General features: G+C 35.6%; 1 long non-coding RNA gene across 1 annotated transcript; it reads left to right on the top strand.

The window, feature by feature from the left end:
- The first annotated feature begins 354 nt into the window (after positions 1 to 354).
- On the top strand, positions 355 to 1043 carry LOC129763355 (uncharacterized). The gene is made up of 2 exons (XR_008740895.1): positions 355 to 479; positions 609 to 1043. It is a non-coding gene; the product is annotated as an uncharacterized LOC129763355 (long non-coding RNA).
- Positions 1044 to 11399: the final 10356 nt, after the last annotated feature.

Raw genomic sequence — 11399 nt, 5'->3', positions numbered from 1 at the left:
TTATCAATCTTTTCGACTTCGAATTATGTCGAAATTTGTTTATCATCAATGCAAGGATGCCAAGTTCGCAGACTTGTTCGCAATGTTACTGATATTTAATTTTCGTTACAAGCTCTATTCTGTTGCAGACTGCAGGGATGTGGTATTTCTCTTCTTTATGGTTTGGTTCAGTTTCCTGCGCTAACAACCTCTTTTTTTAGACATCATTTTGCGATTCTAACGGTTAAAAAGGTAGTTGGCGGATATTTATACACATCAACATTTTCGTAGCAGACTTAAAAAAATCATCTGGCATCTCTGGAGGCGATGACGTTTACTCTGGCAAAAGCCAAAACGAAAACATATTTCTCAATGGTTTTCATTAGCCGATAGTTCTAGATGTTTGCAGAGCAGACTTTTCCAGAGCGTGTTTTTGAACAACTCAACTTTTACAGTAAAACTTTTGAATATATTACAATAAAAATCAAAAGGACTCGAAGGTATGTATATTTCCTAATCTCAATATCGATTATTTGCGATGTGAAATACGAAATTTTCTTACATTTGAAAATGTTAAGTATTCATAATTTCGGTTGATTTTATTATATAGTTTTACTATCATTTTTCAGGTGCCACAACCAACCGGAGATGTGGAAACCTTTGCGTTAAGGCTGAGATCTCAGCTGATGTCGCTTATCATCAACACGTTCTACCCGAACAAAGAAATATTCTTGCGTGAATTGATCACCAACTCTTCGTATGCTTTCGACAAAATTCGTTATAAATCGCTCATCGAACCCTTAAAATTGGACAGCGACAAGGAGCTGTTGTTTATCAAGCTCATTTTTAACAAGGAAGCTGGAACTCTGACTGACATCGATACTTGTATCGGAATGACCAAAACCGATCTGGTCAATAACCTTGGTACGATCGCCAAGACCGGAACGAAAGCGTTAATGTAAGCTTTGCAAGCCGGAGCCAACATGTGGAAGATTGCTAGCAACTGTTTCCATTAACAGCATGCTATCTTTAAAGATTATTATAATAAAATTGACTATTCGATAGATGTAAGCGTTGATATTTTTCGCTTCGTTTCTTCGCTTTTTTACTCTTCGGCTCATCTTCATAGACAGATATTGCCTGAGGTTGCATTTTAAAGTAGACTGGAACAATCCAATAAGAATTTTATTCTATATCCTTAGCATAATTGAGAAGTGCCTCACGAGGATCTTGATCGTCTTCCACTATCTTGTTCACACCAAGATTCCTAATTACATACGACGTCAAGGTGCCTCCGGAACTGGAGACGCCCCCTTTGTTCACTGGTAGTGGGAAAATTTGGTCATTTGGATTTAACAAGAACCAAACGATCCTTCTCCATCTTCTTCCGATGAGAGCGAGACTTCTCCTGACGGAACATCGAAAACGCATGGGGATAATGACTTGGGCGGCTCCGATCACTCCCGCATCTTTTCCGGCGATAGGTACGATCCACGCAAAGTTCCTCTCATACTTCGCTTCTCATTGCACAATCCGCAGATAATTCCATTTCCACACCAAAGGAAAATCTGGTTCAACTTCGGATGCCAATGAGTTCGAATTACATGTGAATCAGTAAATGGAATAATCGTTCCGAAAGTGGCTTGCGGATAAAACTTTTGTTTTTGTTTTGATTTTCACAGTTGTATGACAGCTGCGATGAAAGTTCGAAATTCACCGCTCTTTAGGATTAGAGGCGAACGGGCAGAATGCAAAACATTCGAACTCGTTCGAATTGTGAAATCCAATCAATCCAATCGCCGATCGTGAACCGGAATGAGGGTGATAATCTTTTTATGCCCCATCAAAAAAACAGGTATTGAGTTTTTGGTAATCAAGAACACAGAAACAATTAATATTAGATATAGGAAAACTTGAAACTCCAGAACCCTTATCATCTGGTAACTATCTAGAAGGTCGTTATGCATTATTCTCTTCAAAAAAGACCCCAAAAACACGCTACAACTGTATGAAATGTAAAAAATATGTTTGTCTCGAGCATGCAATTATGGTATGTTCTGATTCTTTCACTAATGAAATCTAAATCGATAAATACGTTTTCATGTTATTTCATAGCTCTTTATACTTTCATGAATTATATTCAGTTGCATACTTTCAATTAATAACAGGAAAAAATCGAATTTCGTTATTTGTGTTGCAGTATCAAAAATTACTATGTTTTGAAGGGGCTGAATTAGATAACTATTAAAACTGAATGAAGATGATGAAAACATATTTTTTGGACATTTTTCATTTAATTATACCCTCTTATTCAAAAAAAAAACAATAAAGCTAAAAAAATATACAATAGCAATATTACAGAGAAGTTCAACTTTCGGTCTGTGACACCGTGCGCGAGTATATGTGTTATGATTTTGCACGCGGTTACAGGAGGGTTAACTTCCCAGCAAACATTAAATCGCATAACAAGCGTATATATAACATCATATGCCCTAAAATTTGGTTGGCTTGTGTTGGGAGTGGAATTGAATGTTTAAAATGGCACAGATTGATGTTTGGTGAAAACTGCTCCGATATGGGTTCGAACTCCGGTCGTCTGGATTATCATCCATCAGCTATCTCGCGCGGCTATCTGCAGTTTAATTCAACAGCGGTTAAAACTTTCGAGTGCATCAGCATTTCATTGACATTTCAATATGATGTAATATGTCCTTTATTAGGATCTTCTGATTTACTGTTTCATGATTTTCTTCAGCATGCAAAACGATTTACTACAGTACTGAATCGATATAAATTATACGCTTATACGACACACAAACTGCATCAGCGTAATATACGCATATGATGCGGATTAAATATATTTTACGACAATGTACATCATAAAATTGATGTTTATTATACCGATATGCGACTTAATTTGATAATGGTATATAAAATCGAGTCTTTATATTTTATGCGATTTCAAATATACACGATACATACTTTGATTGATATTATATGCGATTATGATTAATTCGGATTTCTTGTAAGACTTGGCACGTGCAAAATTATACGATTTAATGTTTGCCGGGTTAGCATCACAAGAAAACGGCTGATCAGATCTGAGTCGTTTATAGATCGTTGTGTTTGTCTCCATCCAAATTAGAATGATAGAATACTTTGGAGGACATTTAAGATGAATAGGAAAATTCGGAGGAATCGATACGCATTTGTTCTGGAATGAATAGTCTGTTCGTTTGAAGTTAATTCCTTTAACTGGAATTAGCTTTGACGACAATGAGATTCATGTGTCGTTATTGTCAGAATAATACTAGGTTTTCAGGTGAAATATAATGGGTTGGGGAATAAGCTCGTAGCGTAGCTTTTATTTAAACAAGAAACAATAATTACAGTATGTTACATCTAATTCGACATCTAGCTAATTGGCCAGAACTGTAATGCGTCATGAATAATTGGACATTCTCACCTCTAACTGGACATTTCTGTGTACTTCGAGTTTGGAACTCGAATTATAACCGCAGATTGAAAGTCGCCACCAGACGTCGACACTGTACCACTGTCATGGCGAATGTCCAATTACAGGTCACAATCGCCTCTAATGCGACACTGAGTGGTGCCTCGGTATGTCGACTTAGATGTAATATACTGTATATCAATAAGTTAATCAATTATATTTATTCGGTGCAATTCATTTTTTCATCCAATTCACGACTAGTTTGGCGATCGTTCTCCTTCAAAAGTGATTTGAAACGTACTTCATCGAATTCAGAAGAAACGCAGCCATTGTTGTACTTTACCTTCTCTATACACGTCGCAAATGTTCCGGGCAGCTTTTTGACCTAGATGAAAAGTAAAGACGAGCAGGTGTCGAAAATATCGATTTTTGTCTTCCGGTTATTCCTTTTGAAGCCTCAAAACAAACTAAAAAATAAATACCTGAAAAATACAATTAACACAGTTTTGTAGAGCATAAACAGTTCTATCGAATGAATACGTATTCTTTGTCAAACAGCAAACAAATCGTTGTAGAATAAAATAAATAGAAAAACGCTAGGAACTTATTCCCCAACCCAATACACATCTATGTAAATGAAAATGAATCGCCAAATGTGGTCGTAACACTCCAAAACGGATCGATTTGATCTGTCTTTATTTTGCTTTGTTTTCTCTGGCCATAGATCAATTTAACGGTGAGAAAAGTTAGATTTTTTTTCAATTTTGAAGGGGAATGGAAAAATTCGGAAAAAATGAATTTCCATATTTTTTACTGTTGCCTATCTGATAGAGTTAATTGCTTAATACCACCGTAGATGTCGAAACTGTACATGCTTCATCACGCATTGTTGATTGATTGATTTTTATTTGCTATTATAGAAGCTTTAGGCGGCTCGCACACCGGATCAATAAGCAACTAGCAAGCAAGTAATATTCAATATGCAACCGACAACATATTTTGTTGTGCTCCGCGTACTAAAGCAATAAAAACTCCTGACATTATGTAAACAATCTGCTTAATGAACGAAACATGTCAAATTATGGGCAATAAGTGACTCTTCAACCTACACGTCGTGTTGCTAGCGATATGTGTTGCTCTACAAAGGTGATAGCAATATCGTATTGCGTTGGGGTGCAGGAACAACAAAAATTAAATGGAAAAACCCATTGGCGATAATATTGCCAAAACATGTTGATTGTTGCTAGGTGCCTTAGACTACAAAGTTTATTCGACTCTATCCGTGACAAACGTCAATTAGAAGATAATTCAATGAATTGTTCTGGAATTGAACCCATGAACGTTCACTCAGTGAAAAACACGTGAAAGTTCGAAAAATTTCATATCAAAAAATCAATTTCGGGCGGGACAAAACTCGCCGGATCAGCTAGTTATATATAAATACCAAGTATTCTCTTTCTCTCCGAGCTGCAAGTGATGTGAGACAACCGTAGCGGCTTAACAAGCGCTCGCTAAACTTTTTTAATGGTTATTTGTTTGATTTTCGATGGTTTTCCTGTTTTAACTTATTAATACATTGTGTTGTGTTTGTCCAATTACAGATTACAATCGCCTCTAGTGCGACACTGAGTGATGCCTCAGTATGTCCAATTAGAGGGAAATCATTGTATATGATTTTATAAAATCCGATTACAGAATTCAAAAAAGGGAATGTTCTTACCCTGCAAGTGCACGTAAAGCTCGAATTCCATAGTTTGCCACGTTCACCACGTAAGTTTGAACTCCGTAGTATACCCATAGATACATACGATAGATAAGAACTCCATAGATACTTACAATTTTTTCAACCAATATTTTCATCTTTCCCATTCATCGGAATTGATCATTATGAATGAGCAGAATTCGTTGAAAATTGCTTCATTCAGATTATCTGTAATCGTCGTTTTTTTCATTGAATATGTTCAAAAACTAATTCAGCGCTCGATGCCATAATCCTGAAGTTTCTGTGGCAGTCCAAAACTGTTTCCAATTCAAAACTTCTATTTTTTTCTAATTTGTCCACTATTACACGCACTATGCGATACAGCCCACTGTGCGATGATCGATTGCTGCTCACTCGGGCCGTAGCAGAGAAAAAGAAACGAGAAAATGTCGGAACGCAAAAGTTGTGGGTCATTTGGAAAGAAAATATTTTTTCCATGGTTTTGGTCAACGTTTGCACGCAATTTTCCGCAAGAATTTGCTGCAATTTGGAATTATGCGTGTTTTGAATGAAGTTTGGTGGCTATTCTGTGCACATACGCAATAATTGTGCCATTTCGTTGTTTGGATCGAAATATCGGTGGGTTCAGTTTTGGGACAGTTCTGCTTTTCAACATCTGCGGGATTTTTGTTACGTAACGGGACTATTTATGAAAAATCAGCTACAGAAATGTAGAATTTGAGAAAATTTCCGACAAAAGCAGTGAAATGACGGAAAAAATGTTTCTAGGCTGTGTGGCCTTCGTGTTTTATTGCGTCAGAAAAGTCCTTTACAATGGGTGTATGTTGATTTGAAGCTTGCGTGCGAATGCAAATTGAATTTAGTAATTTTTCGTTGTAAAAGTCTTTCGCAGCTTAGAAGGAATACAGAAATATTTAAAAATATGGGAGCCTAATAATACCCGAAAATTGTTCAAAACATCGATGTGTTTTTCTCAAATTTTACATACAAAATTTTCATTTTGCATAAATGACACCAAACTGATAGAGTGTTAATTCTAATATTTATTTTTGTGATTCAATTGAATTCAATATGTTGATTATTTTCTTTTAAACTATTTTTCATATTATATTATAAACTCTTTTTTATTTTATGTTATTTCGTATCTATTTTTTTGTTATCTAATTCTATAATGATTTGTTTGTTGTTTTTTTTTTTGGTGAATTTTGTTGTTGTTTTCCTCTTGTTGTTTTTGAATTGTTCGGTGGGAATATTAGAGTCGGTTTATCTCAACGGAATAATACATTGTTTTCATATCCGTTTGTTCATGGTACGAAATTTTAGAATAACAGTCTCCAGGATAACTGATTCGATTATGATCTATCTATCTTCCATGAAATAAGAATAATTTGAAATCTTCAGTGGTAATGGATGTTTTTCGAAGATTATTATAATTGGTTCAAAAGTGAATTGGTAAAGCAAATCGGATACATTCTTCATTTATACCATTTCGAATTATTTTTTATATTAATTATTATATATTAGGGGCTGTCCACATACCACGTGGGCAACTTTAGAGGCGGGGGGGGGGGTTGTAGGGAAATGTCCACGCTTGTCCACGGAGAGGGGGGAGGGGGTACAGACTGGGTCCACGTGGACAGGATTTTTTTAAATACAACCACCTATACATTCAAAATGAAATTAATTAACACATATTCTTGAATTTCAAAACTCCGTATTTATCAAAAAATGGATTGAGATGAGAGAACTGCCCGGTCAAATGTTCATATATTTTTTATTGATCATTGATCTTCAGTGAAAACTATATTATAGAAATATTTCACGTAAACTGTGAATGACCAAACTATTTCCTAAGATCGAACTTTTGTAGTAACGGGGTATGCATAGACCCTTATAGTCCAAAACTAATTAAAATTAAACGATCCATATCATGAAACCTCAACCATTATGAGTTGAAACTTCATGATATGGATTAATGATTTTTCATCAAATATAATTTTCTATACATTTTGTTATATCTCGAGAACAGCTAGTCTAAGGATAATAATGTCTGTAATGTTTCTCATACAGAATTGCGTATGGAATCAGTTTTATAAAATATTTTTATTTCAGAAATTTCTAGGAATCAATATTTATATTTGCATAAGATTGCCCATGCATCACTAGTTACAAGGACATTGTTCAACTTTTCTTGAGCCTAATTTTATGTCTTGAACTGACTAAAATTTAGAAGGTACACTACTTAGAACAATTATGCTGCTCATTTGAACGATGAGAAAATTTTACGTTGAATGCAGTTGTAGAGCATTTCAATTAATGAAACCAAGTAACTTAGATGTAGCGAAAGGAACAAATTTTAAATATTGTGTTTTTTGTTAATTTTCCAAAAGCGAATGATAAACTGGATTGTTTCTAAATCAAAGCTCTCCAACGACTCTACAATTTCTTCCTTGACACCAAACTGTTACCGTTACCTTGTTATCTTCCACTAATATGAATGTTTCACAACAGAATTTTATGCAAAATTTCCTCAAATGGAAGCCATTGAATTGTGATAAGCAGCGTACTTCTCGAATTAAAGTAAGTTTAAGGTAAAAACCGGTCTCGAGGAAAAGTACAATAATTCATTCGTAGTTGAGATTTGACCATAGGCGTGGAAGATTTCTTATGATCCTCCATCACTTAAATCAGCAGTCTCGTATTGCGCTGACGACTAAAAGTGAATCGGGTGTGTAAATGAACCGTTTTATACATTTGACAAAAAACAAAAATAAAGGAGCATTATGCGACATCGAAAATTTTGAGTGATTTTTGAAACGCTATAACTCTGTTATAAAATCATGCGTTCGTCAAAGCCAAGCCTTTACTCCTCAATCTTGACAAAGGATCAATAAATATCAATGCATGCTCCCTATTAAATCTTTTTGTTTCTTGAAATTGTTTTTTATTGATATAAAATAATTTATGCATACAAAACTGTTCTGTTCGTTTTTGTGCGCTTCAAAAACTCGAAAAGTTCGACACTGATGGAATACATATTATGATTCAATATGCAATCCACTTCAAAGATTGTTGTTGCTACTGCCAACACCACAGCAACCTTTAAGATTTCCAGATTGAATGAGCACACTTCTGAATTTATGCTGTGAACGTAATTAATTTTCTAATATTGAATATGTATTCTATGTGATGGCAGCACATTTCTTTGTTAGTGTTTAAAAATCGTGAACTAAAATTGTATCTGATAATCACTTTGACTCCATTTATTTTTATTCGATTGGGATTGCTCAAGATCAATCTTTGGAATTGTATGATTTATATTCGGATGCCGACCGTATTCGTTTTGCTAATCATTTCTTTGTCATAAAACCTCAATGTGCTACAGCGTGGCAGGGTACAGCTAGTACAATTTGAAACAAAATAAACTTAAGGGGGGACCCCGTTCTGAATAATCGAAAAAAGTATAATTTTTGTTTATTGCATTTTTGGGAAGCTTATGTCCTCAGAAATGTTGTACTAAAAGGATTTTTCGATGTATAATTTCAAGGGATACCGTAATGTTGTACGAATTTTTAAACGCGTTTTTCTCGAAACCATGTTTTTTCAACTGGTGGTCTCGATATCTCAGGATCTACTCGACCGATTTGGCTGAATTTTTTTATCACCATGTAAAAACGGATTATCTAAAGCGTTACATAGCCGTTTTTTGATATCTCATTTTTTCGATTTTTTATGAGCTTCTGAACAGTGATTTTGCATGAAAAATAACTCATTTTTAACAAAAATTGCCGCCATTGCCGCTTTGGAATTTTCCGAATTTTCAAAAACCTCTATGTAACGCTTCAGGTATTGTCCTAAAGTTTCAAAATATTAATTGGAATTTGTTCTACGACACCCCGTTGTTTCAGAACCGATACCACCAGCATGGAACCGATTTTCAGAGAGCATCTACGCATCCAGCTGTCAACAGCGTAATAATCATTACTCATGCACTCAAAAAATTCAAAATACATCTTCAAATATACCTTAAACAATAACCAAAAAATCCGAACGCTTCATTTTATTCCTAACAACCGAATAAAAATCACGAAAATTCATTATTTTTCAACCATCTAGACAAGGGTTTCCCCTTAATCGGAATTGAAATTTAATTTATGCGCAATTCAGTTATTTTCTAAATTATTCTATAAAATAAGGAAAAATGTCCACGTGGACAACAGGGGGCGGGGTATGAAAATGTCCACGCTTGTCCACGGAGGGGGAGGGGGAGTCTAAAATCGTGGTTTTTCTGTCCACGTGGTATGTGGACAGCCCCTCAGCTTCCTACTTTATCTTTTCTTTCCTTGAAATTATTTTTTACTAATAAAAAATAATTTATGTATGAAAAATTGATCTGTTCGAATGTGTGCGCTCGAAAAGTTCGGTAATGATGGGGCTCATATTATGACAAAATATACAACACACTTCAAGGATAGTTTTTGCTACTGCCAACACCTTAGGAAGCTTTATGATTTCCAGATGGACTTCTGAAATAAAGCTGTGAACGTAAATTGTACTTTCTAGCAGTCTTCCGTGTTTCACAAAAAACACTGCGTCCGGGATAAACATGTCCACGCTGCTTTTCGCAGTTTTGTGTTTGAATACAAACATGATTTTTTCGTACCTATGTTTGAAAATGTGACATGTTTGTATTCGTTGTATGTTTGGACATACGATGTTTAATCCCAATGTTTCACGTATGTTGACATGGAGAAAATGCTTTCCTATCATAACAATGGATGCTTCGTCTAAATTTTTGGGCAAATAAAATAAACCTCTTTATCTGTTCTGAACAAAATAAACGTCGAATAATATCAGAGTTTTTCACAATTGATATCATTATTTAGTGCACGCATCAATTTATATATTGAATTCATGTAACATTCGCTATTATTAGCTATATGAACAAGTTGAATAGAGCGTGGCGGAGATGTTTAGTTAACCACAACAAATTTTGATTACAATATTTCTATAATTTTAATCGAATATAAGGTACCACAATTATTCAGCAGTGACATGTTAGGCGAGACGCTAATCACTCGACCACGGGAGCAACCATTTTGGCTGGATCTTTGAATACAAATGGCCAATACTGCTTGTTCGTGACGAACGCGACCCGAGCTATAAAACGAGGGAAGAAGAAGAGGAGAAGAAAGGATGATGCAATCGCATGCACACATAGCATATGCAGTGCAGTGTAAGTGTAGCTTTTAGTTTTTTCCTTCATTCAGTTTGTGATAACATCGAGAAATTAATAGTGTGTTTTAGCCGCTGAAATTTCTCTGCTGGTTCTGCTGTGTGCCGCTGAAGGATGCACCTAAGACTAATTTTTGGGTATTTATTTTTTTGGTCAGCATTTGTACGACGTCGCCCGCTGTGCAGTCGGTTCCCCAGACTTTAATTGCCAACATCCACGCAAAAAAATCCTCATAGAAATCTCCTTTCTATTCAGAGAATGTTTCTCTGCACGAAACCAAGGATTATTTAATCAGACTTGCAAAATATGTATGAACTCATGGCCTCTCAGCTCATGTAATTTTTGTAATGCGAATTAAATTTCAAGTTTGTTTCTGTGAAAAAGTATTCTACGAAGAAATGTTTTTGGATGAATAATTTCTTTCCGTGTATGAAAACAAAACGAAACGAAAGCAATGTGTTGTTCGTTAAAATTAAGATGTTAGTATTGGGCCATAGTGGCCCAACACGGCTTTCGGACTAAGTACTAACTCCTTCACGGTCGGTTTTAGACTGAACTGTATTTCCTTAAATTTTACATTGCTTAGGTCACTTGGGTGTTTCTTGTTTCTCCATGTCAGCACAAAATGTGCGTTTGATTATACAGCGTTCGCATTATTTTGATTATACAGCATTCACACTATCGAGTCGGATCCTCCGCTGCGCCCCTTCCAGTTCGCGCAGTCGTTTCGTGTTTCTCCTCCAATGGTAGTAAATGATGGCGATCACCATCGCCACGATGAATGCCCCGTCTATGGAATATGATGCGACGTCGTGCATCGATATGGTATTCTCGATCTTATCGCTGCCGAACATTATACTTGTTTTTAATTGTCGCGTTTTCTTGGAACTCGTAATGTTCCCTACATTGTGGCGCATTTTATTGCATCGAGGAGGGTCTTAATCGCTGACCCAAGCACTCGAGCGTGTGAAAACCACTTCGTTTGGAATTTCGGGTCTCGCTATTAT

The sequence above is a fragment of the Toxorhynchites rutilus genome, chromosome 1, assembly GCF_029784135.1.
Source record: "Toxorhynchites rutilus septentrionalis strain SRP chromosome 1, ASM2978413v1, whole genome shotgun sequence".
Classification (NCBI taxonomy): domain Eukaryota; kingdom Metazoa; phylum Arthropoda; class Insecta; order Diptera; family Culicidae; genus Toxorhynchites; species Toxorhynchites rutilus.
Note: the sequence above shows the minus strand (reverse complement) of the source record. Positions and strands in the feature narration are given on the sequence as shown.